This window comes from Callorhinus ursinus, unplaced genomic scaffold, assembly GCF_003265705.2.
Source record: "Callorhinus ursinus isolate GAN/ISIS: 27379988/994484 unplaced genomic scaffold, GSC_fseal_2.0 scaffold5, whole genome shotgun sequence".
Classification (NCBI taxonomy): Eukaryota; Metazoa; Chordata; class Mammalia; order Carnivora; family Otariidae; genus Callorhinus; species Callorhinus ursinus.
The window spans coordinates 68,965,211-68,989,950 of NW_027397067.1; the positions used below are offsets into that span (position 1 = coordinate 68,965,211).

The following is a 24,740-nucleotide window of genomic DNA, read 5'->3' on the forward strand; positions in this document are numbered from 1 at the left end:
TCATCTATAAAGTAACAATTATTATAGTAAACATTTCAAACAATTATTGTGAAGATTTAGTGATTTAAAATCAACTAAAGCTTTTAGCAGAGTGCCTGGCACACAGTAAATGCCAATAAATATTATTTAACATTTTATTTTAATTAGAACCTGCACGTAGGAGTGCTAAGAAAGCAACAGCTTGGGATAGCAGAAAGAACTTGAGAATTTGAGTCCGAACGGGGCATAACTACCTCTGGGGTTTTGAGGAACATCCTTTGATTTTCTGAACCTCAGTTTAATGTATCTGCACAATGGGAATAATGAGAATAATGTTGCCATAAAGTTAGGATGGGGATGAAATGAGATCTTAAAAAAAAAAAAAAAACCTGTGCAATCCTAAAAATACCATTATTAGGACAGATATTAGAGTAGGAGGACTTTCTCTGGGCCCCTCATAGGCAGGCAGAGTGCCTGCTACTACTTATACAGTATAGAGAGGACATTGAGTATCCTCAGTGAAAGGCACTATGGAAGCAAAAGGTATCATTGTTTTAATTGTAAACTCAGAACTGTTTTTACAGAATGACATCTATGATTAACACTTCTAATTTTGGAGATAAAAAGAAATCTGAAGATAATTATTTGAACTAATTTTACCAGACAGGAATTAAACTTTAATTTTGTTTTATTCCTAGCCAACTTTGCTCCTGGTATAATCCAAGGAGACCTTTTTTCCCTTCTCACCTACTTGTTTTTAAGGGGTGGGTAGAGAGCCTGTTTTCCTCTCTGGGAAGGACACATGCCAGTGCCAGGGGGTGAATGAAGCCAGATTGACTAGAGGTTTCAGAGCCTTTGAAACATGGCCAAGGCCAGATTTGAACTGGAATAGGAATTTCTCCAAGCTGCAATAAACAATAAAAATCCAAAATAGAAACTACCATTGTGATGCAAAGAGGAAAGCAAACACGATTAGCACAAAGCCTTTCTGGGGGGAGAAACCTGAAGTATTGAAGTGATCTCAGTGGGTGCTACATTGATTCCATGGGTAGGCATCATGCTTAGTCATGTAGCAGCCAGTAGTTATGACCAGACCCCACGAGGAGGAGCTGGCCTCAAATCCCAGCCAAAACCTTTCATTTTTGGTGATGGTGGTCTAGGGGTCATTGTGGTGGAGACAAAATCCTGTTATCACAGATAAGGTATGACATCTCTGCCATTAGGACAAAACGCAAATTGTCTTCAGATAATAGGGGAAGAGAATCACAACATTTACTAGGAGATTTAGCATAACGATTATGGGCATGGACTCTGGAGGTGGGCAATTTGGAATGAATCCTGGCATCACTCTATAGGACCCACGTGATGTTGACCAAGTTATTTAACCTCCAAGCCTCCTTGTTTCTTCCTAAAGCATGAGGACAATAATTGCAATACCTCGCAGGGCTGTTGTGAAGATGAAATGAATTAATCATGGAAGGCGCTTAGAAACACAAGTCATTATGTAAGTTCTTTACCTGAACTACCTCCTTCAATCCTTGCAACAATTCTCTGACGCCAGTTTTGCTATCCCCATTCTATGGATGAGGAAACTGAGGTTCCTAACTCAATTGCTAACAAGACAAGTCTTCAAGAGGTTGCCATAATGAGAGATATCTCTGTCATTTTAGAGTGGGGATGAGGACCCTCCAAAGGGAGAAAAGGGACATTCAAAGCAGAATCATTTCTCCAAGACCACCTCACTGAACCATTGATTCTGGGTCTTTCCCTCTCTGAAGAAAACTTAGGAGTTCCTTCCCATTGGACTCCTATTTCCCACCTTCCCCTTCACCCTCCACCAGCCCTCTATCACAACTGTGGCTCAAGACAGTTCTGGAACAACAAGAAACATTGTAAGAGAGTTCTTCCAAATGAAAGCTCACTCTATAAATGAAGCAAGTGGAACTAATGAATCTGATTATTGAACAATTGTGTTAAGAGCATCACTTGAGTTTATGGCTTGTAGGCTTTCTGGTTTGTTTAGAGGCTAACTATATTTTAAGCAGTTCTTCCATTGTTCTGAAGAGAATTCATGAGACTACAGGAGTTGGAAAGGAAGTGAGGGTTCATCTAAACAAGCCTCCATGGATGACAGATGAAGATGCTGGGGCCCAGGTAAGGAAGGAAATTTCCTAAAGTTCACACAGTTACTTCAGTGGCAGAGTACAAGTCGAATGCTCTCCACATTATTCACCACCTCCTTCCCTTTCACCAGACTGAACTCTTTGCAAATCCCCAAATAAATTTTCTCAAGACTCTTTGCTTTGACATATAACACATACTAATCCTGGAATTCCAAACATATTACTACTTTTTGTGTTTTTTGTTTTGTTTGTCTTTGCTTATCACCTCCTGATCCACAGTACTCAGATCAAAAACCATCTCCTCCAGGGAAACTTAACATCTTATATGCTACTACAGTAGTCTCTGTTTGTCAAACCCATAATCTGATTTAATTATGTCTGTGTATATGGCAGTCTTTCCTGGAGGCAAAAGATCATGTCTACTTTGTTTATCACTCGATTACTTGTGTCAGGCACCATGACTGGCATCTAGGTGGAGGGTCAAGTACTGGGTGGATGGATAGATGGGTGGATGTGTGGATGGATAGATAGAAGCATGGATGCATGGACAAATATGGAAATTCTCTCTTATAAATGTATAGAATTACCCGAAACCCTCTACAAGGCTCAGATAACATGAATTCTTCCATCCTGTTATTGGCCCACCATATGGTTCTGTGATATTTCTAAAAGCAGGGGAAAAAAGGCATGATCTGATCTAGTAGCTGGTAGAAATCAAATGCCTCTTCACTGTGAGCTTTGGCTGAAAGCTTTCACTCTCTATAAGTATTTCCTCTGAATACTTTTTCAGTGTGTGTGTGTGTGTGTGTGTGTGTGTGTGTGTGTGTCTATACTTGTTGATTTATCCCCTTCAACCAAGAAATAGAAAGAGAAATGTATATGCAGGAATCATAAACAGCCCCTTGGATAGTCAGAAAGGTAATGTACCTTCAAGTGAACCTGTCCTATTTTATGGGGAGTCAATGAGATTGGAACAAGCCCTAGTGGCTGCTTTTGTTAAATACCACCTTGATTTAAAATCTCTGCTATTGGGAATTCCATGTGATATATGCAGTACCTCAGCCTTGCCTACATTTCAATTTTGAGGCAAGAAAGAAAGAACGCTTCCGGGTTCTTTGAATGACAGAATAGTAATAGACCGTTGCATTTTGACTTTTAAATTTACCATAATTTTGATTTTCTTTATTCTGTGCATCTTCTCTTTTGTAGTCTCATTAGCTCAGAAGGTCAAAGTTGAGATACCTGTCTTGACAGTCAAAATGTGGAACAATAAATCCATGACAAAAGCGAGGCATGATATTAATTGTATATTAAGTTTATAGGTCTTTGAGTCATTCATTCCTCTGACAGTGGTAATAGGGATCTTGAGTGCTACTATATTTCCTTCACGGCAAAGATTATAAAAGGCGAGAGGAATTACACATGCTTCTACCCCATCTTATCAGCACTCAGACAAGGCCTACAAATGTGCATAATCACAACGAGTTTCAAAAGATGTCACCTTGGTATTTTTGCTAATTTAATTCAATGTAACACATTTGTTGAGCATCTATTAAGTACTAGGCACTGTGCCTGGTGCTGGGGATAGAGAAATGAATAAGTAGATGTGGTTGTTGCCAATAGAAATAGGAAGTAGAGACGTGCGGTTGGTTTATGTATTAAGTGAAATTTGTGTTCTTTGTACCAAGTAGATTCAGATATAGTTGCAGTTCATGTTTGGTACTAACTATTTATGTAACTTTTTTTTATTTATGTAACTAGTTATTTATGTAAACAAGTCAGTTTACCCCCGGAGGCTTCAGTTTCCTCACCTATAAACAGAGCCCATTTGAGCCTTTCTGTTGGAAAAGTATCTGCTAAGGGTGACACTGGAACTGGAAGTCTGGGTTGAGAGTCTGAAGTAATAGTCATAAATCCCGTCTTGAATCAGTGTGTATGTAGCAGGTTGTTTCTTTGGAGTATCATGGGCAGCATCCTTGCTGTTATCACCATTTCATGGGAGACTCTAAAAAGATATTCTTACCATAAGTCTATGTCAAAGACTTTTACCCCATTCTTTGAAAACATTCAATGGGAAGGAGAGAAAAATCAGTTGCAACACACAAGGAGCTCATGAAACCATCTCTCTTCTCTCGAGGGATGCTTTCCACGGTAAATTAGGACAATGTGGTCAACTTTAGGGAAGTTAAAATACTAGACATTTCCTTAGTATGCACTAAGTGAATCATTATAATGAATGGGTCTGTTTTTCAGTTGTTTTAGACCATCACACTGAATACTCCTAACTATTCATTAATGATAATTAGAGTCTATAAATGAGAGATTGCAAGGGTAGAACTTGCAGCTTACTTTTTTTTTTTGATATGACCTTTTCATTTTTTAAATCTTTTTATTAACATATAATGTATTATTTGTTTCTGGGGTACAGGTCTGTGATTCGTCAGTCTTACACAATTCACAGCACTCACCATAGTACCTACCCTCCCCAATGTCCACCACTCAGCCACCCATCCCTCCCACCCCCCTCCACTCTAGCAACCCTCAATTTGTTTCCTATGAATAAGAGTCTTTTTTTTTAATTTTTTAAAGATTTTATTTATTTATTTGAGAGAGAGAGAGAGAGAGAGAGCACATGAGGGGGGGAGGGTCAGAGGGAGAAGCAGACTCCCTGCTGAGCAGGGAGCCCGATGTGGGACTCGATCCTGGGACTCCAGGATCATGACCTGAGCCGAAGGCAGTCGCTTAACCAACTGAGCCACCCAGGCGCCCCTGAATAAGTCTCTTATGGTTTGTCTCCCTCTCTGGTTTTGTCTTGTTTCATTTTTCCCTCCCTTCCCCTATGATCCTCTGTCTTGTTTCTCAAATTCCTCATATCAGTGAGATCACAGGATACCTGTCTTTCTCTGATTGACTTATTTTGCTTTGCCTAATACCCTCTAGTTCCATCCATGTCATTGCAAATGACAAGATTTCATTTTTGATGGCAACATAATATTCCATTATATATATACCACATCTTCTTTAGCCATTCATCTGTCGATGGACATCTAGGCTCTTTTCATAGTTTGGCTATTGTGGACATTGCTGCTATCAACATTGGGGTGCAGGTGCCCTTTCGGATCCCTGCATTTGTATCTTTGGGGTAAATACCCAGTAGTGCAATTGATGGGTCATATTTTCAACTTTTTGAGGAACCTCCATACTGTTTTCCAAAGTGGTTGCACCAGCTTGCATTCTCACCAACAGTATAGGAGGGGTTCCCCTTTCTCCGCATCCTCACCAACATCTGTCATTTCCTGACTTGTTAATTTTAGCCATTCTGACTGGTGTGAAGTGGTATCTCATTGAGGTTTTGATTTGGATTTCCCTGATGCCGAGCGATGTTGAGCACTTTTTCATGTGTCTGTTGGCCATTTGGATGTCTTCTTTGGAAAAATGTCTGTTCATGTCTTCTGTCCATTTCTTGATTGGATCATTTGTTCTTTGGGTGTTGAGTTTGATAAGTTCTTTATAGATTTTGGATGCTAGCCCTTTATCTGATATGTCATTTGCAAATATCTTCTCCCATTCTTTTGGTTGTCTTTTGGTTTTGTTGACTGCAGTGCAAAAGCTTTTTATCTTGGTGAAGTCCCAATAGTTGTTTTTGCCCTTGCTTCCCTTGCCTTTGACGATGTTTCTAGGAAGAAGTTGCTACAGCTGAGGTCAAAGAGGTTGCTGCCTGTGTTCTCCTCAAGGATTTTGATGGATTCCTGTCTCACATTGAGGTCTTTCATCCATTTTGACTCTATTTTTGTGTGTACTGTAAGGAAATGGTCCAGTTTCATTCTTCTGCCTGTGGCTGTCCAATTTTCCCAACACCATTTGTTGAAGAGACTGTCATTTTTCTATTGGACATTCTTTCCCGCTTTGTTGAAGATTAGTTGACCATAGAGTTGAGGGTCCATTTCTGGGCTCTCTATTTTGTTCCATTGATCTTTGTGTTTGTTTTTGTGCCAGTACCATACTGTCTTGATGATGACAGCTTTGTAATAGAGCTGGAAGTCCGAAATTGTGATGCCACCAGCTTTGCTTTGCTTTTTCAACATTCCTCCAGCTATTCGGGGTCTTTTCTGGTTCCAAACAAATTTTAGGATTATTTGTTCCATTTCTTTGAAAAAAGTGGATGGTATTTTGATGAGGATTGCATTGAATGTGTAGATTGCTCTAGGTAGCATTGACATCTTCACAATATTTGTTCTTCCAGTCCATGAGCATGGAACGTTTTTCCATTTCTTTGTGTCTTCCTCAATTTCTTTCATAAGTATTCTATAGTTTCCTGAGTACAGATCCTTTGCCTCTTTGGTTAGATTTATTCCTAGGTATCTTATGGTTTTGGGTGCAATTGTAAATGGGATCAACTCCTAAATTTCTCTTTCTTCTGTCTTGTTGTTGGTGTATAGAAATGCAACTGATTTCTGTGCATTGATTTTTATATCTGCAGCTTACTTACTAAGAATCTACGTATGACACTAATATATCTGTTTATACTCTATGGTGGTGGTGGTAAAAGTTATAAGATAAATACAGTACTTATGATTCTTATCCCAGGGCTTCGCAGAAAGATATTTTCTTCTGGCTGGTTGAAAAAAAAAAAATCCCTATAGTTCCTTGTATACTTAGATTCCCTAAGTATTATAAGAGAAGATTAACTAGAGAAACAGTGGATCTGGTGGACACAGAATGGGCTTCAGAGTCAGGCCTGGCATGAATTCAAGTTGAACAGATTAGTAACTGAATGACCAGGTAAGTCATTTTACATTTCTGAGCCAGTTTTCTCACCTGCAAAATAAGAACAATGTTAGTACCTACCTCACTGGGTTTTGGGGAGGATTAAATAAATGTTTTTGTGAAAGTGCCTTGAAGGATAAAAACAAAATACAAACAAATTAGTAACAGTGGAAGGTTTACAAATGAGCTGGTAGTATTAAATTTATTAAAACTTCATAAATAGATATTAAATTTCTTTTCCTTATTAAGAATATGGAACCAACATTGACTGTTGCATTTGCCCCACCAAGATTTGGGTTTAATGGGAAGTGATTTTGATCCTATTTTCTTCAGCTGGAGAACAAAGCATAAAGACAAAGTCCCTTGACTTTTCTTGGTCTTCCTTTTCAAAAACCAGAGAGAGGCTGAAGACATACATTTGGCCCCTAGTAGTTTTCTTCTTCATCTAATGCCTGAAATTTTCACCCAGGTGATACAACATAGCCCCTATTAGGCTTCCTGAATTTCTGTGTAAATGGTAAAGCAGATAGTGTTCTTCCAAGTGTGGTCCAAGGGTGGTAACTCTAAATAGCTATTTGTTGCCAGTCCATGAGATAAGCACAGAAATTGAGAATACGTGTTTAGAATCTTTATAGCAGTTTGACAGAGTAGTTTTGTTTCTGTTGAGTCTAATAATACAGATTTTGAATTTGTATTTTGATATCTTTTAAATTTAATTTTTCTAGTAATTCATTTTTTATACTTTACAAAAGCATCAGACCATGACAGATTATAAAATAAATGGAATCCTTCAGCCCAGACAAGGAGAGCCCTACTGTAAAACATCATAGAGGTGTTGTTATTGAAACTTTGCACTATCTAACTTGTCAGGTTATTTCTTTTCCTGTTCAAAATATTGCTTATGGAACCCAAGTTTTAATTAGATTAAGATTTTATGATACTTCGGATTTCTATTTCAACACAAATAGACAGAGAATATCAATAGTGTACTGCGGGGATGACACCGGTGTTGGTGTCCTGGGGAATACTGCCCTTGTGAGGAAGTGGAGGAAATTCACAGAGCTTACAAGGTTGTAGGAGAGATAAGATATGCCCACCATTAACCACCATAGGAAACAGAGGGTGGCAAGTGCCAAAAGCAAGATATGGATAAAGTTATGGGAGAAATCATATGAGAATTTACTTCCTGTTAGTAGAAGGAGAATGAAAAAAGGACAATGAAAATGGGATAAATGTAACCAGAGGCCACAGTCAGGAGGACTCCAGCCCCCTTAACAGTGAATGATGTCAACACTAAACCTAGTATGTATGAATATATGAAACATGTCACTGGACTGGCTACTTTCCATTTTAGAATATGAGGGTTGAGAGGAATCACTTAGTTTAAATTTCATCTTTCACAGAAGTAGAAAAAGTACAGACCAGGCAAGTGATTTGTCTAAAGTCCAGTGAGAAATGCATGTGAAGCCATCCAATGATAAAAATGTGCTATGTCTGCCTTACCAGTATTAAGTTCATGCCCACTGGACTGGAATAGGTTTTGTGAGGTTGATTGTAAGGTGACCATTTGTATTTAAAGGATGATGTTTAAAAACAAGTAAATATTGCAGGATATTTGCAAGGCAGCATGATATGGTAGAAGGAACATGAAACTGTGTTCAAAGTCTGATCCACCAAGTTGTGATTTTAGACACATTAGTCCACCACTCTAAGCTCATTTTCTCATGTATAGAATAGGTATTATAATTAACATTGGCAAGAGAGATCAAAATACAAAATATATATTTAAGGAGATAGCATAGGACCCAGAGGGAAGGAAACCCTGAATGTACATTATTCCCTTTACCAAGCTCACCACCAAGATAGCAGAGCAGTCAGGCACAAAAAGCATCCAAGTCTCCACCTTCCCAATCGAACATTCTTTCCCTGGTACTGTGCTGCTTCTCTTCTCTGCTGAATTCCCCACTTAGCTGTCTGTGTTTGTGGCAGCACTGGGGCAGCATATTCTAAAGTTGTGATAATAGCCATAGCCAGGCTAGGAGTTTAGGGAGCAGGACCACATACCTTCAGGAACTGGCTTATTTCTTACAAGCAAGATGTTTAAATGTCCAGTTTTTTTATCACCAGAAAATGAGGGTAGGGCTTTGTTAGCATGAATTCAGTGTTTCACCTGGTTGACCATCTGCCAATGAGTCCAGTCACCCACAAGGCATAAAAGTAGGACTTTTCCTAAAGCAAGAGAGCTGAAATGTCAGACCACTGTTTGGAAATATAAGGTGGGCTTTCAGCAGCCCCCCAAAAGCATTGCATTCATTGCATCCCTCATTTTGGTGCTAATTATAAAAATTGTCTGGGGGAAGTTTTGTTTGCTACTCACCTTGTAGTTAACAACATGCAGACATTTTTCACAGGTTCTATGGCAGGAGTGACCTGATAGAAACCTGGAGGCCTTAAAATGCCCATGGGGGGAAACAGAACACAGCTCACAATACTATGGAGAAAGCTTACACCCTCTTCACAGTCCCTATCCCAGGCAAGGGGTAGAGTCAGAAGAAGGAGGACCTAATGTTGTCACTGGCACATGATTTGCATTCCATGCATCAGAAGTAACCTTTCACTCAGTGCTGACCCCAGGACTCCTTGCCTTTCAGGGAGCCACCTTGCTTTTAGGAACGTGTGTTGATTAAGTGCCACAGCTGGGAACATTGTTGGGTTTTTCATGCTGCTGTTTAATGTTCAAAGTCATCCTTTGAACCTTGCATTGAACCCTTGAGGGTGAAACCTTGAGAAGGTTCGTTTATGTGACAGCTTCCTCTCATTCTCCCCACTATTGTTGGCAACACCATCTATTACCCTGGGAAGCCATTCCTACTCATGTAGGATATCCTGTTATGTGCCCAAATGCTGTCTTTATAATTTTGCACTGGCCACAAATAGAAGGGGAAGGAAATGGATATTTATTAACAGCTTACTTAGCATCAGATCCTCAACATACATTATCTCATTTAGTCTTCACAACAATAGTTTGAAGCAGAGATTTTTATTCTCATTTTACTTATAAAGGAATTAAGGTATAACACATTGGTGCAATTTGCCTAAGGTCACACAGCCAATAAATGACTGAGTCAGGAATGGATTCCATGTTTCAAACTCCAAAATTGATCTTTCTACTCCATCATGCTGTACCTTAAGGATAATTCCTTTTTGGGTAGCAGCAAACATGAACAAATTGGGCTTCTCCTCATTTGACATATATTACATAAATGTAAATAAGCATATACTTATATGTACTTATTACTGGTTAGGATCTGAAGATAAGGCAGTGAAATAAACAGATAGAGTTCCTGCCCATAAAGATTTGACAAATAAATATACATATATTCAGATATACAAATAGTTATACTCCAGGGTGAAAAGTAATATAATGGGGGAAATTTGAGGTCACAGGAGAGCACACAGAAGAGGCACTTAATTCAAGGTTAGGGAAAGCTTCAGGAAGAACTCGTGTCTTGGAAATTCTTAGGAATGTAGGAGATAAATGGAGATGGGTTTGCACAGAGGGATCAGTAAGTACAAAGATCTAGAGACAAGAGACAATACTGTGGATTGGGAGAAGTGAAAGTTGTTCTACATAAATCGTATGGGAAGAATTGTTTACCAGCACCTCATGCCACAAGCCACTCCGGGCCCTTAACATACCAGGTGCTGGGGATACAAAAATGAATAATTCATGGTGTTCCTCTGTGGGGAATGTACAGTTAGAAATATTCAAGAGGCAGGGGATGCTAGAGTGGAAAGAGAAGCTACTTTATAAAGTTGGTGGGGACTGGAGATGAAGTAAGAGAAGACTTCAGAAAGGCTCTGAAGCCTGAACAGAGTTTTAAAGATCAGGGTCAAGTTCAAGCAGGGATCCAGTAGGTAGGGAAGGCAGAAAAGTGCATTTCAGAGGACATGACATTTTCAGTGGGGGGTTGGATAGGATGCTTTTCTTAGAGATTTACAAAGAGCTCATTAGTCATCTCCCTTTCTGGATTTATTTGAATACATTCTTCACCAAGCCACAGGAGGATACAAGATGATATCAGGGTATTCTTACTAGAAGTTATAACTCCAGTCCATTGAATGTTCCTTGTTGACTGGAAATGTGTGCAAGAAGAAGCTTGAGGAAAATAAGCTTTTAAAGGAAATAAGTTGTCTGGCTCACCAGCACTGGACTTGCAGTCAATTATCACAAGATTCTAGACTTTGTAAAAATCAAGGATTTTGTCTACTTATCTTTTTTTTCCTGTGTTCCCAAACCTAGCATGGCATCTGGTTCATAGGAGGTGTTCAAAATATTGATTGAACAAGTGGAAGAGTAAGAGGTATTTTAACCATGCCGAGGTTGAGTTTTCTCATCTGGAAAACGTGGGCTGACACTGTATGGCTAAACACATATCTGAACTCAGCTGGAATTTGAATTATGTGCCACCGCATACTCTGTGTTTCATTTTGGATACATGACCTCACTTCTAGTGAGCTTTGGGTGCTCATCTGAAAAGTGGAGTTGACATTAGCTCCTCACATGGATGGCGAAGGTGAAATGAAATAAGGCATATTAAGTGACTTAGAATAAGGTAAGGCACACAGAAATTTCTTAGTAAATATTAACTAACATTATGACAATTGTTAAAAGGTGATTTTCAAAAAATGTGTAAAATCATGAGTCTCATACATATATAAAAATAAATCACTTTTAAAGATTTCATTTAATTCGTTAATTAGGGAACTAGTGAGGTGTTAAAACCCAGTTCAGTGGAGATTCCAAACTGCAGACATGCTTCTCCATCAGGAATGTTAAAATGGATGTGCAAATGGAGGAACTATTAGTCTCCTCCTGGAGTGGGGGAGGAAAATCATTTGAACTTCCACAGGATATAACTGACAAAGTTTACATGTGTATGGACAAGAATCACTTTGCATTGCAATCAGCTACCTATAAGGTACAGAGTTGTAAAATACCTCCTATGGAAGCAGAATTAGGTAACTTGCAATAATGTGTTTTAGATATTGCATAGTTTTCCATCGAGGTAGAAATTATTTTTTAAAGATTTTACTTGTTTATTTAGAGAGAGAGAGAGAGCACGTTTGTGTACATGCACACAAGTGGGGGAAGGAACAGAGGGAGAGGGAGAGAGACTCTCAAGCAGACTCCACACTGAGCACGGAGCCTGATGCAGGGCTCGACCTCATGACACTAAGATCATGACCTGAGCTGAAATCAAGAGTCAGACACTTAACCAAGTGAGTCACCCAGGCACCCTGAAATTTTTTTAATATTATTACTATTTATCTGAGACTATTTTTAAAAAGATTTTACTTATTTATTTGTCAGAGAGAGAGAGAGAGCGCAAGCAGGGGGAGAGGTAGAGGGAGATGCAGGTTCCCCGTTGAGCAAGGCGCCCGATGTGGGACCCTGGGATCATGACCTGAGTTGAAGGCAGACGCTTAACTGACTGAGCCACCCAGGCATCCCTTACCTGAGATTATTAACAGCAGTTATATGAAATAATATTACATATAATTTATGTAATGAGAAATGATTCTTCCTCATCTCTTCCTGCTTTTCAAACTGGCCCTTTTAGTATTTTTATATCATTATTCCTTTTTTCAGCATATTTTTAGAAGTTATTAATATATTTTATTTTCATATTGGTAATGGTTCAATATAACAAATTAATCAATACAGAAAGGCATAAAAACAAAATAAAATCATCAGTAATCTACCACCCTAAGATAACCATTGTTAATATAAAAATATCTAGATATAGATAGATAGATAGATGATATATGAAAAGCTGACAGATATAGGGTGCCACTTGATCTTATGGAAGCCAAGAAATATCTTAGTGCCTGATGTCCCTTCAACCAATCCCAGCAGACATTGCCTCTCCTCTGAGAATCTGAGAGGAGATGTTAACTTAGAGGATGGGCTGGATAAACAGTAAGGGAAAAACTGTGAGCACAGTCATATTCAATCCAGCGAGAGTTGTCCCTAAATTTGGATTGGTCTCCTTTGCAATGTATGTCAGTCTCCTTCTTAGACACGTCCTTCTTCGGGTAGCTCAAAAGCTCATCGAGGAAGAGGACAATATCTGATCCATCAGGCTCCATAATGAGCCTGATCAGAAGCTCCCTAACTGCCTGATTGAAGGATCTTTCCTTTCTGTACCTGCAGCTCTTGGAAGGATACCCACCACCAACTGAATCCCTCAGACTAGGGGAAGAAATTCAACTATCCTATCCTCTGTACCACCTCAGTCCTCCACTTCCATTTATGGGTGAAGTTTGGTGGATGTGACTACCCCACACCATCAATCCTTTCTCACCCACCCACCCTCCTTCTTCCACTCCTGCTGCTCAGAGCCATCTGACTTCTCTCCGATTATAGCGACAACCCCAGGGGTCTCCAGGTTGGCCATCTTCAATTCATTCTTTACCATTGGCAACGGTGATCATTTGAAAACTCAAATCTGACCATGTTTTTCTGAATAATCCTTTGCCTATAGATATAGTTCTCAAAGTTACATCAGAATCTCCTGAATAACTTGTCAAAAGATGGATTGCTGTGAGTCTCATAGGTTTTGATTCATTAGGTCTAGGGTATGGTCCAATAATTTGCATTGCTGAGTTCCTAGGTGATGTTGATCCTGCTGGTGTCGGGATACACTTTGAGAACCACTGGCTTGGGGTAATAAACCAAATTCCTCAATGAAAATTTTACTGAGGATATTCTAAGATTTATGCTATACTGAATATTATACTCTACTTTGCTAGATTCATCTTCTATTACTTCTACACTCTTTGCTCTCACCTCAGGCACATAGAACTTTCCTTTCAGCCACATCAAACCATGTATCTCCACGTATGCCCTGTCCTTTACCAGTGCCGCTTGAAATGTAATGTTCTTCCTCATTCACTTTAATCTGTCAAAATTCTACTTATACTTAAAGGCCCAATATAAACAACCAAAACTTCCTCTTGAAAGAATGACAGCCCATTTCTGAATTACCCCTCTTCCTGAACACCCAGGTAGACTCAGAATCACAGGCAATTTTCCCTGTTTACATTTTATTCTGCCTCTTCCATAAAACCCTAAATTAGAGATATTTATTTGTGTATCAGTGTACTTAGATTAATTATAAGTTTGTGGAGGCTTTCTTTTCTTTCTTTCCTCCCTTCCTTCCTCCCTCCCTTCCTTCCTCCCTCCCTCCCTCCCTGCCTCCCTCCCTTCCTTCCTTCCTTCCTCTTTCATTCCTTCCTTCCTTCTTTCATTCCCTCCCTCCATCTCTTTTTCCCTTTCTTTCATTTTCTTTTAAAATCGGGAGAGTCTAGCAAATAACTGAATGAATGATTTCCATTAAATATTTATGGAATTTAGTTGAATTTATGGTTCACCTTAGTTTAAGGAATGAGCTATCAGATCAGCTCCTAATATTGTTCATTGCTGGACACATGTGCACTTGGGGAAAAATTAGGTAAATAGTTGGGTGATCATTCATCTGCAAAAATAGATTTACAAGGGAACATTTTTTATTCTGGGCAGGCAGTCATAACCAGTGCTGGTTTTATAGGAACAATACATATAAAAAAGAAATCATGAGAGCAAACTGGCTCCTTCATATCTACATTTAGGTAGAGGGCAAAGGTAAATACAAGTATTACTACTATTAGTAATATGTTCATATATGAACACATTTCATTGTCCAGGTTTTGATATATGCCAAGCACTGTTATAAAAATAAAGTAGAAGCCATTTCATCTAAAACAATCAGGATTTTTCCAGCATAATCAAAAAAGAGTCATTTTTGCAAAAACATTCCATAGTCATCAATTTTCTTAAGGGTTTCTTTGAATTCCTTGAGATTAAAATCAATCACTTTTAAATCTCCTATGGTGTCATGATCATATTAACTTTTCTCTTCTTCAGTTGTTAACATATCTGATCCAGATCTTTGTTTGCAAATGTCTTTGAATATGATTCAAGCAAGTCACTTTCCTGAACCTTTTGTAATATTCATAATTTCACTTGAGAATTGATTTATACCATTCAGTTGAAGCCTTTTTAGGCAATGCATAAAAATAAAAAATGTATCTTTTTTCCCCTTTTGTAGCACTTTATTTTATTTTTTTAATAAATATTTTTATTTAAATGCAATTAATTAACATATAATGTAATATTGGTTTCAGAGGTACAGGTCTGTGATTCATCAGTCTTATATAATACACAGTGCTAATTCCATCACCTGCCCTCCTTAATGTCCATCATCCAGTTACCCCATCCCTCTACCCCTCTCCCCTCCAGCAACCCTCAGTTTGTTTCCTATGAATAAGAGTCTCTTACGGTTTGTCTCCCTCTCTGGTTTTGTCTTATTTCATTTTTTCCTCTCTTCCCCTATGATCCTGTTTTGTTTCTTAAATTCCATATATCAGTGAGATCATATGATAATTGTCTTTCTCTGATTGAATTATTTCACTCAGTATAATACCCTCTAGTTCCATCCATGTCATTGCAAATGGCCAGATTTCATTTTTTGATGGCAGTGTAATATTCCATTGTGTGTGTGTGTGTGTGTGTGTGTGTGTGTGTATGTGTGTGTGTATACCACATCTTTATCCATTCATCTGTCAATGGATATCTGGGCTCTTTCCACAGTTTGGCTATTGTGGACATTGCTGCTATAAACATTGGGTGCACGTGCCCCTTCAGATCACTACATTTGTATCTTTGGGGTAAATACCCAGTAGTGCAATTGCTGGATCGTAGGGTAGCTCTATTTTCAACTTTTTGAGGAAACTCCATACTGTTTTCCAGAGTGGTTGCACCAGCTTTTATTCTCACCAATAGTGTAGGAGGGTTCCCCTTTCTCCACATCCTTGCCAACTTCTGTCATTTCCTGACTTGTTAATTTTAGCCATTCTGACTGGTGTGAGGTGGTTCTCATTGAGGTTTTGATTTGGATTTCCCTGATGCTGAGTGATGTGAAACATTTTCTCATGTGTCTGTTGGCCATTTGGATGTCTTCTTTGGAAAAATGTCTGTTCATGTCTTCTGCTCATTCCTTGATTGGATTATTTGTTCTTTGGGTGTTGAGTTTGATAAGTTCTTTATAGATTTTGGATACTAGCCCTTTATCAGATATGTCATTTGCAAATATCTTCTCCCATTCTGTTGGTTGTCTTTTGGTTTTGTCAACTGTTTCCTTTGCCGTGCAAAAGCTTTTCATCTTGATGAAGTCCCAATAGTTCATTTTTGCCCTAGCTTCCCTTGCCTTTGGCGATGTTTCTAGGAAGAAGTTGCTGTGGCTGAGGTCAAAGAGGTTGCTGCCTGTGTTCTCCTCTATGATTTTGAGGGATTCCTCTCTCACATTTAGGCCTTTCATCCATTTTGAGTCTGTTTTTGTGTGTGGCGTAAGGAAATGGTCCAGTTTCATTCTTCTGCATGTGGCTGTCCAATTTTCAAAATAAAAATATATCTCAATAATTAACTTCAAACATATGGATTAACCTTTCTTTTCTAAGTTTTTTGATGAAGAGCTAAGGCCTTGCATTCAGATATGAAGAATATGAATTGCAATCTGAAGGTAAAACCCCTCTAGATTTTTGTTTTCCCCATTCTTTTACCCTGGTACTTAAGGCACATACCACTTTGGTGAGGCTTGCCTTTGCCACTCTTCCAAAACATTAACTTAATGATAAAGACATAAAACCCTTTTTCTTTACAAAATCATGTTTGATGTATTTATGTAGCACTTTATGAATCATTAATTCCATTAGAATAAAAAGGTTTGGGAGTCAACACAGCTGATTCTTGGCACATATAAAATTTAACTGCTAAGAAAGAAGTGTCCAGGATTACCTGAAATTGGCCTACTAGAAGCCAACATCAGAGTATCATGGAACTCAATCAGAATGATTTGGAGAGAGAAGTGATACTGGAAGTCAATTAAGAAGTCAGTAGAGGCTCCTGGATGGCTCAGTTGATTTAAGTATCCAACTTATTTTTTTTTAAGATTTTATTTATTTTTTGACAGAGAGAGAGAGAGAACACAAGCAGGGTGAGTGGGAGAGGGAGAAGCAGGCCCCTCCACGGAGCAGGGAGCCCTATGTGGGGCTTGATCCCAGGACCCTGGGATCATGACCCGACCCAAAGGCAGATGCCTAACAACTGAGCCACCCAGGTGCCCCAGTATCCAACTCTTGATCTGGGTTCAGGTCTCAATTTCAGTGTCCTGACTTCAAGCCCTGGGTTGGGCTCCATGCTGAGTGTGGAGCCTACTTTAATAATAATAATAATAATAATAATAATAATAATATGAAAAGAACTGCTATTGTAATTTACACATAAACCTCACAAGAAATCCTAGGAAACTGGTACTACCCTTTGTAAGGGATTCCATTTTCTCTTTTCCAGTGTTTCTGAGCCGGCCCATTAAATAAGGACATCTCTCTTCTTGGAAATATTAGAAGCACTCTAAATCCTGGTATTTCTCTTCCCCACCCATGCTTCTCCAAGGGATATAGAATGCATAATCGGATTGGCTTGGAGTGATTGGCAAAGGAGTCCCCAAAACATGGCACCCACCTCTCTTCTCCCTTCCCTCCTAGATTCAGCCAGCTCCGAGGATGCACACATTCTCCTAGACTGGGCAGTGTGAGTTTCTTTCCAAGGTAAGAGAGGCCAGCTGTTGACTCATGGCTTTGCCAGTCTTGAGTTCATTCACATCTGAATGAAGTAGATGGGGACCTCTTTGGCTTGGAGCCTAAGCAGGGGTGTCTTCATCCTGGACTCACAACAAGTCAATGTTTCATACAGTTGGTCTGGAGAACTTGGAGGGAAGAGTGTGTAAAATATCAAACTTGTTATTCTTATCTTATCCACCATTTTATCATAACTTAGGTATATGACTTTAACCATGAAAAATCCCAAAGAGGTAGGTGTGGCTATTATCCTAGTTTTATAGATGAATTTGAAAATGGCAGAGGTGAGAAGGCTAGTTGAGTTTCTTATAACTAGCAGGAAGGAGGGCTGATTTTTAATCGATTATTCATTTATTCAACACTGGTATTAGACATTATGCATGCAGGTGATATGTGGACAAAATAGTTATAGCGCCTACTTACATGGAGTTTATAGCTTAGAGAATAAGATAAATGTTAAGTAATCACATAATTGATTATATAATTACAAGCTGTAATAATGTCTTTAATGTCCATTCTCTTAACTGTTATACTGTCTTGCTTTGACCTAGAGATTTGCTAGAGCTGGGATTCACATTATTCTTTTGTCTTTTATTCTTTTATTGAAGCATTCTGTCATTCCTTATTTGATTGCTTTATTTTGACCAACTAATACAGAAACTCCTAAAAACCACCAACTTGGCAAGATCATGAGGGTACTGGAAGCCTCTCTGCCACCACTAGTCCCTAGTCTACTACCTGTATTGACATTTAACAGGGACAGAATAGTTCCTAACATCTAGATCAAGAAGACAAACCCCCCCAACAGAAAATGTTAATTGTAGAAAGAATTTAGAGACCATCTAGTGAAGCCCCTTTGTATTACAGAAGAGAAAGCCCCTAGGGCTCAAGTAGATTAAGACATCTATTGGAAGGTTACCGAGGTTATGTTTACAGGCTCCCAGTCCAGAGAACTGCTTGCTATACCTTTTAAAATGTTAGCTCAAGTTGTCTACATGTTGAAATTAGCTGAAATCAGATCTATATTCAAGAAGAGGTCATGGTAAAGCAGACTTCTGTGCTCTTTCATTGACAGAAGAAGATAAGGTGTGGGATTAAGGAGGGGGGGAGTGGACATTGGAATAATTTCCCTGGTATGGAACTCTCAAGTGAAGACTATGATTATTTCACCATCTCCTCTCCAGTTTCTGAAATATACAGAGTGACTCTGTGTAACTGGGGTTGTTACTTGAATACACTTCTTCATGTGCTTAGCCTCTTCATTTGTGATACGGGGTGAGGATAGCACAGAGCCCACACGGTCAGGAGATTTTAATTGGGTAATGTACATAAAGGATTTAGCATAGTGCCAGGCACATATAACACACTCAACAGATGTAAAATTTTGTGATTGTGTTGTTGTTGTTGCTCTTGTTCTTTTGTTACATTAGCATATACTGTTTCAAGTAAATTATTTAAAATTTTAATGCTAGAATCAGAGGGTAATGAAGGAGGAAACAGAGCATATAGTTAAGCAAAAAGCTTCTGATGTAATTCAATTTTATTCTATTTCCAACCTGGTTGGAAACCAATGGTGTGCAAGTTTGTTGTCTTTTCCTATCTATTTTCATGCCTCACCTGTGCTTTATGCAGAGTACATGTTTAAGAGGCGCTTTACACAACAGTTTCCATAATTTGGCAAAGGAGTCAAGATTAATTAGTGGAAGAGTGTTGTCTAGACTTCAAGTCTCTTCAGCTCTAATCTGCTTCTTCTTGCTTGACAGTGGAACCAACCAAAACACTGTCTTCATTTCAGCCCCCAACTGAAACTTTTCAGTTTAGAGCAAACTTTCCTTCCAGCCCCATTCAGATGATCAGCCCACCCTCCCCAACCCCACCTCATTTCCATTTCCATTTCCATGTTTCTGACTTCAGGCCCTGCTACTAGATGAAGGCAAAATGTTTTCCCTTCCAATTACCTCAGTGGAAATCTCACATGTTTGATATTGTAGCAGACAATGTTTCATTATGCTTTTGATTTGAACAGAGAAATCGCTGTTCCTGAAGGCGGCCAAGGCACACTCTGAGAGGTAGAGTTACTGAGTTAGAGCCCAGAAAGGGAGACCGCGAGGGAGGCTAGATTCCATTGAGAAAATGCACAGGCAAGTGTGGCTACACAGGAATGCTTCAGAAAGGATTTTATGATCAGTATCAATAGATGTGTGTGTTTTATGAATAAGAATAAGTGTATTCATGTTCCTAAAGTACTTCAAAATCTCTGGCTGAAAGGTGCTCCTAATATTTACTCTCATGGCTCCCCCTGACTTAATATGCCATTTTACATGCAGGAAATGGTGCGTCAGAGTTTCCCCAGGCCCTCACACACCAGTGGGAAGTTGTATCTTAATTGTTTAAGGCTCTGAAACTGTTTTGTACTATTTCTGCAGCAACGGAGCCTAAAGCCAATGGTCAAAAAGTATTTCCAGATCCTCCCCGCCTAAAATATACAGACAGTTGTCAATTACAAAACAAATGAAATACATACCGTTTCTTTTGGCAGGTAAGGAGTTCAAAGAGATAAACAGGCAAAAGGGTAGAAGAACATTCCAGGTGGAGGGGTCCAGTGATGGAATGGGCTAAGACAAAAGGTACAGTGGTTAGAACATCAACTGCAGGCAGCAGATGGCTGAAAACAAAGTTGGAGACATAGGGATTTATTCAAAGTGCCTTTCTTATATGTTGGGTTAAATCCCAGTGGATCCAAGAGTGGCTTGATGTACATTTTGCACTTGTATTATGTACATTTACAATTTAAATTTTCTTCCAGGTTTTTCTTTTATGAAACTGGGACATCTATTTCTATCTTCATCCTTCCAGTACTCTACAAATAGTTCCAGTATATCTCAGAGCTTGAATTCGTTATTGTTACCATTAAAAATGGCACAGATGAACAGCATGACCCTAACTGCATTATGTCATTTAATCCTCATGATAGCGCTGGCAACAAGGCATTATTGGCTTTATTATTTCTACTGTATGGATGAAGACCCTGAGGCATGTGGATTTTAAATGACACAGGTGGTGGTATGATAGCATTTTTTCTTGTGATATTCCTAATTATGACCATTACATTTCTTTAATCCCCTAGTCTCTCTTTCCAGAGCAATCCCCCCACTCTTGTCTGTGTTTACTAATTTATATTACATTCTAGTCTCAGCTTCGACTTATACTAAAATACCCACCTTACTTTGCCTCCTTCTAGATTTTTTTAAAACCTAAGTGGCAAACCAACCCGATCTTCTAGAATGAGATCAAATTATGAATTTTTTAAGTCAAAATTGTGAGGCATTATCATTCATTTCATGTGATATGTTTCAGCCTGGCTTGTCCAGGTAATTTTGTTAGCCTGATGCTGTCCTCTAGCATGCTAATGATTTCCTCCAGCTTTGTGATCCTCTTGAATTTAAAACCATGAGTTAGCAAGGGCCTAAAGGAATGAGAAGCAGAGTTTTTCCAGGAGACAGTGAGGTAATGTACTTCCTAGTCCTTGAGCTGTAGGAGGATATTATGCCAAAGCTAGGTACTTGGGGGCATAGTTGTCTAAAAAATGTAGGCAAAATGAACACCACATCTCACACTTGCCAAACTTCAGTTTTGCCAACCTCTGGAAAACCCTGCCTGCCTTCATTCTGGAGAGAGCCAGACTGCATTTCTGAGCAAAATGCAGAATCCTTTGACTTCGTACTCAGGACTACACATTGACCCTGTACACCAACCATTTTGCTTTTGGAGTAAGTAATTACCTCTTCATGGTTTCCAGCAGGTATGAATTTAAGACTTCCTTTATTCCCACGCAGGGCATTGTACTGGGTGCTGGGAATATAGCAAGGACAAGGGCAGACCTTTTGCCTGCCTTCAGAGAAGTTACTATCTGATGGAAATGCAACAGAAAACCAGAACGATAGAAGTTCTAAGAGGAACTGTTTGGTCAATGTTGTCAGAAGTTCTTCTCTTACCCCTTTCTCTGACTGCTTCTATTTCTCTCCTTTTAACTTATCTTGGCAAACAGATTTTCTGAGTTGTCTTTCCATGCAAAAGTACACTGTGAGCCTAAGAGGTAATTTTATTATCTTGTTTTAGATTCTCTTTATACTAAAGTAAATGATGAGCTTGCTATATTTGAAGTTTGGAAAGTTTCGGGGTGAGAGGTAATTAACTAATTCTTTCAACCCTTGTCTCCCCTTAAATAGGGCAGATTTACCCATCTCGAAAGCAATTTCAGTTGTCAAAACATTGGCCTTCTTCATGGTTTTTGGATCTTGACAACCATCAAAATTTGGCAAGCAGCCCCTACCTGCCTGGCAGGAAGTTATATTTAGTACTGTGTGAAACTTTATTTTCCAGTTTCAGACATACTCAACCCCTGCTGTTGAGTTCCAACACTCACACTTCCAAATAAAGAGAGTTTCTGGAATTCTTCTATGGCTGGTAGATGCTTTGACCAAGGTTCTCACCAAATCCAGAATAACCTGACACCAGTGAGGCCCTCACTGTAGTCTATTGTTGCATGGCCAAATTAAACAGGGCAGTTCTTTGTCATTACTTTGCTTGTTTGTCAGTCTAGCTGATGTGCAAAGGGAGCCTTCTGCCATTGAAAATCATACAATCAAATAAAAAAAAGACTTTAATTTTGAGGTGAGACTCAGCCTGTGTTTACTCACTTGTATCCCTATAACCTGCAAAATGGTGCCTCAAAATTATATTTGAAAATCTGAGGTGGCCCTGGCATTCAATCACATTCAGTTCAATCATATTGCTAGATTTGGATAAGAATCCATAATTTGTCCCCAGTCTTTCTTTCCTTGTAGATGTGCTTTGTTGCTGAACATTCTTGAGTAGCAGTATGGTGTAGTCTGGGATACCACAGTGCACTAGCTAAGCCCCAGCTCCTTTCTCTCCTCTCCCAATCCATCCCCTTCTCTTAACAGCTGTGTGACCTTGGAAAAAGTAATCAATGTTTTTGACCCTTTGATTCCTCATTTGCAGTTTTAGGATAACAAATTATCAGCCACATCTGTCTCTAAAGGATGATGTGAGGAATGAATAAGATTGTGGATAATTTTTCTAGTAGATGCACTTAACGCATACCTGGAGTAGAGAAGATATTCAATAGTTGAATAGTTGCATGGATAAATAGTTGAATGAATGATAGGGACATATAAAGGGAAACTTTTTATACACTATAAAGTAGGCCACAGCAGTAGTGCTCACTTAAAGAAAGCTAAAGGCCTTGGCAAAGTTTTTTTATATTCATAGTGATTTTACATGAAGAGGATTCTGTGAGCCTAAGAGGTAATTTTATTATCTTGGCTTAGATTTTATTTATACTAAAGTAAATGGCTTTACTGAGTGAAGCATTTCCTGGGACTGGACTTCTTGTTAGAATACACTTCATCTAAACATGATCAAGCCCGCCAATGATAGTATAACCCACTATTGAGTGGGATTTTGCCTGTTGCTCCAAAATTATGATTAGAATGCAAAGCTGTAAAAAACCATTAGGTACCCAAAATATCTGTATATAGCCACAAATAATCACAGAAAGAAAACTTCCTTGGGGGCTCATTAAGAGGCACTTGTGCAGTTCTGCTTTTTCCCACCACCACCCCAGGCCCCCATGTACTTGCCAATATCAATTTTTACACTAATATCAATTAAAGGAAAAAAGCCACCTTGAGTGAGGGGTAGAGGAGAAATTTATCAGTCATGAGTTGTTGGACTAGTAGAATGTACAGTAAGGCCTTCTTATACTTTTCTAAAGCCAAGAGAAGGAAGTAACTCCGTGAGAACCACTCACAGGTATTCAGTTTCTGCTTAGGCAGCTTGTTCTGCACTGGAGTTTACCATACATACAGGTTAGAAGAACCGGGAGAGGGACAAGGGGGTAGAGAAAGCATCCTCTGCCCTCACCAGTTGGTGAGGATGTATGAATTCCCACAGGAACCAAGGAGAGAGTCCTTTGAGAACAAAGAAGCAGCTAGGATGGTGGGCTGGGGCGGGAGGCCCACAGCATCAGAAGCTGTAAGATGTATAGCCACTGGGGGAACCTGAGGGATTTAAGGGATCAACTGGTGTATCTCACTTTAGGCAACTGTCAAAGGCCTCGCCAGGCCTACAGAAGAGCTCACATAGGCCTGCAGAAAAGCCAGCTTTGGATCTTGCAAAGAGGCAGAGGCACCAACAGTTTTGCTTTGCAAAAGCAGGTGGGAGGTTGGGTTTGACCCATAGGCTATAGTTTGCTGGCCCTCGTACTAGAGAATCTTGCTGCTGGAATGATTAAAGGAAATGTCTTTGGATTTTATCACTTTATAAAAAAAATTCATGCTTGTTCTTAAACATTGCAATACAGAAAAACATAAAGAAAAATTACTAGCATCCTCAGATAATCACTACTAAATCAGTATGTTTTCTTTCAGCTTTTAATAAGTTGTTTTATATACTGTGAACCTACTATTTAAATAATTTTTTACCCTGCTTCTTTTTTTAATTTATTTTTATTTTATTATGTTATGTTAGTCACCATACATCATTAGTTTTTGATGCAGTGATCCACAATTCACTGTTTTCGTATAACTGCTTCTATCCTTAACATGGCATTGTAAGCTTCTAATATGTTATTTTATACTCTTTCTTGGCATCATTTTTAATAGCTATATAATATTTCATTGAGTAAATGTGCCAGTGTAGAAGCTCCATAAGCAACCATTCTTTCTCTGTTAACTATTTAAGTTGTTTCTCATTGCTCGCTATTTGGAAAAAAATTCTACAGGGAAGCATATTTATATATATTTCCCTTTGTATTTTAAGTTATTTCCATAGGTTAGACTTTAAGAAACGGAATTACTGAATGGAGTTTTTGAATGCTTCAAGGCTCTTATTACACACTGCTAAATGACTTTCTAAGGGGTCATTGCCATCTACATTCCCAGCAGTAATGTATGACCACTTATTTTAATGAATCCTTAGCATGCTAGGGCTTAGCATTAAAAAGAAAAAGAAATCTATGTTGTCTTATATAAAAAGTGGTACCATTGTTTTAATTTATATTTTTTGTTGGACATTTTTCTATGTTTATTATCCATTTATTATTTT

At 38.8% G+C, this 24,740-nt stretch overlaps 1 long non-coding RNA gene across 1 annotated transcript in view; it reads left to right on the forward strand.

Annotated features, from left to right (window-relative positions):
- The window catches only part of LOC141372767 (uncharacterized), a 78,745-nt gene extending 58,254 nt beyond the window's left edge, over positions 1-20,491 (forward strand). The window contains exons 2-3 of the long non-coding RNA XR_012378171.1: positions 17,517-17,579; positions 20,416-20,491. This is a non-coding gene — a long non-coding RNA (uncharacterized lncRNA). The remainder of the gene's footprint in view (positions 1-17,516; positions 17,580-20,415) is intronic.
- The last annotated feature ends 4,249 nt before the right edge of the window (positions 20,492-24,740 follow it).